The sequence below is a fragment of the Neophocaena asiaeorientalis genome, unplaced genomic scaffold (assembly GCF_003031525.2).
Source record: "Neophocaena asiaeorientalis asiaeorientalis breed wild unplaced genomic scaffold, Neophocaena_asiaeorientalis_V1.1 scaffold40, whole genome shotgun sequence".
Lineage (NCBI taxonomy): Eukaryota > Metazoa > Chordata > Mammalia > Artiodactyla > Phocoenidae > Neophocaena > Neophocaena asiaeorientalis.
This window is the reverse complement of record NW_020185335.1, coordinates 419,951-422,769: the sequence shown is the minus strand read 5'-3', so window position 1 is coordinate 422,769 and position 2,819 is coordinate 419,951. Positions and strand designations below refer to the sequence as shown.

Here is a 2,819-nt window from a genome sequence, read left to right as displayed (position 1 = left end):
CTTGGCTGTGAATATGCAATTATCACTCAGAGGGAATTGGGCAAAACTGCTCTGGGATAAGTAGGCTTTGATGATTGGGGAGGAGGGAGGTGATCATCTATACGAGGTCAATATGTCACAGAAGTGTGTTGGAGGCATAATTCCTATTAGGGCCACCATGCATGGTTGGGTGTTTTGTGGGTTTTGTAAACGTGCCTGGCTGAGGGGACAATTGGGGGCTGAAACCAGCCGATGTTCTATCTGCCAAGCTGTCTCGCAGAGTGCCCGGACACAGGGCGGTGTCCAGATGGAAGGGCAGGTAAATTTATCTTCATACACGGGAAAAGTTGGTCCTTCAGGCATGCGGTCCATGGGCTTTTGTCTACCCAGTGTGGCCACCTTTTCCTAACTACAGCATTTAGGAGTTCATACTTTGCCTTTTAAAAGGCAGCGGTGGCTAATAAAATGCCTGTATAATTACCCTGGCTCACTCTCTTGTTCTTTCCCAACTGGGTTACTGTAAAGTGAGGTGAGCGCCCCTTCGTTTTTCTCCTCCCTGAAGGGATTTGTCAAGCATTCCCTGTCCGCGTGAACTCTATTCCTGGGGTGTCACGGAGCCCTTCTCTTTCTACCGGCCTCCAGAGATGGTTGGTGTTACAGCTCAGACATCACACACCGTCTTAACTTCTGGAAAACTCTGAGACGTCCTTTTATTTTCTTTGAAAAGGAAGTTATGTTTATAGCCGCTGCGCTTGACTGCTCTGCCCCTTGGAGCCTCCTCTGAATGGTTTCCAGTGTGTTCGCTTATCTCCAAATGGAAGTACGTTTTGGAGATGGGGAGAAATTAATAACGATTTCCCAAGCTGAGGAGGTGAAGCCGGCTGTCGCAAGCCTTGGGGGCGCTCTGATCTCGTTCTTCTGCTCGGCTTGAAGAAAAATCTCTCTTTGCCCTGGAATATCATGGCCTGGAGGCCTTTAAATTCAAAACAGTTGTGAGACTGGCAGCAATTTAGAACTTATGCCAGTGCATGAATCCGTAAAGAGCAGGGCCTCAGGGATGCAGGTCATGTGTCTACAAAGAGGCCTGCTTTGTATCCTTGGTTGTTACTAAGGCAAGCCTTTGGCCTACCACTTCTTTTCTCTCACAGGGGGAATGCTGGCTCTTTGGGGTTGTTTCCCACCCTTCCTTCTGACTTAACCTCCCGCCTGGTCCCCGTCTTGGGGTTCTAGGGTTTGCCCCGTGCATGGGGGTGCCGTCAGGGCCTGGTGTTTCTCAGTGTCTCCCAGGTCAGGGACAGAAGCGTCCAGACAGTGGTTGATGTCTCCCAAGAACACAGGGTGACCAGGAGACAGCATGGCAAGGGCTAGAGAAGACAATGTAGCTACAGAGGAAGCCCCCGCGGACAACGTGAATCCAAGCCTGCAAAACCAAACACCGTTTTATGGAAGATATTTTTGTTAACTCCCAGAGAAGGTAGCGGAAATGCCAGACAATAAAATAGCAAGTTGAGGATGGGCCAGTAAAATCCCTCCTTAGTGTTTACGGCCTGACTGCTTTGAAGCCAGGAGGTGAGCTTGGTCAGAGGAAGGGGTGTGAGCCTCGAGGGTGGTGGACAGACAAAACCTTAACTCTTTTCCCCACAGAAGTCTTCCCACTGACACTTCTCTAGCATCTTGCCTACTCCAGTGTGGTGTTCTCGTGCAGAGGATCCCAGAACATCCTAAGTTATATGGCATCTTTAATTAAAAAGTGGAATCCAGGGCTTCCCTGGTGGCACAGTGGTTGATAGTCTGCCTGCCGATGCAGGGGACACAGGTTCGTGCCCCGGTCCGGGAAGATCCCACGTGCCCGTGGAACGGCTGGGCCCGTGAGCCATGGCTGCTGAGCCTGCGCGTCCAGAGCCTGTGCTCCGCAACGGGAGAGGCCACCACGGTGAGAGGCCCGTGTACCGCAAAAAAAAAAAAAACAAACAAACAAACAAAAAAAAAAGTGGAATCCACCTATGAGGACAAAGAAGCCCAAGGACGCGATATCACTTAATCCTATTTGGCAGAAAAAGAATTCACACTTAAATCTGAAAACATAATTGTTTCCTTAAGTCACGTTCAGAGTTGTATTCGGCAGGTTATGCTGACAGTCATTGACTGACTGTCTCGTACGTGTGGTAGCAGGGAGTAGTTTGGTGGGGTCAGACATTACATACAAAGATAAGGGATCTGCACTGTTTCTGGTAGAGAATTGATTTTTTTTTAACATCTTTTGCTTTACAATGGTGTGTTAGTTTCTGCTGTACAACAAAGTGAATCAGCTATACGTATACATATATCCCCATATCTCCTCCTTCTTGTGTCTCCCTCCCACCCTCCCTATCCCACCCCTCTAGGTGGTCACAAAGCACGGAGCTGATCTCCCTGTACTACGCGGCTGCAAAAATATGGAACGGTTCACGAATTTGCGTGTCATCCTTGCTTCAAGTAGCAGGGGCCGTGCTAAGCTTCTCTGTATCGTTCCAATTTTAGTATACGTGCTGCCGAAGCGAGCACGAGAATTGATGTTTTAAGGCAAAGGGATGCTTGAGCAGAGCTGCGCTTTAGAAGGGCCATAGTAGGATAATTTTGAAGATACAGGTAATAGCTAATGTTTCTTGAACACTTACTGTGTGCCAGAAACCGGGTTATTTTATTACATGCGTTCTCTTCTTAAATTTCCATACAACCCTATGAAGTAGGTACTACTCTTGTCCTCATTTTACGGCTAGGCAGCCTGAAGCTCAGGGAGGTCCAAGGTCACACAGCTTGCAAGTGGTGGAGCAAGGATGAGACCCAAGTCTCAACAACCG

At 48.7% G+C, this 2,819-nt stretch overlaps 1 pseudogene; it reads right to left on the bottom strand.

The window, feature by feature from the left end:
- Nucleotides 1–2,408: 2,408 nt before the first annotated feature.
- LOC112393543 (uncharacterized) lies at nt 2,409–2,523 on the bottom strand (annotated as a pseudogene).
- Between the last annotated feature and the right edge of the window lie 296 nt (nt 2,524–2,819).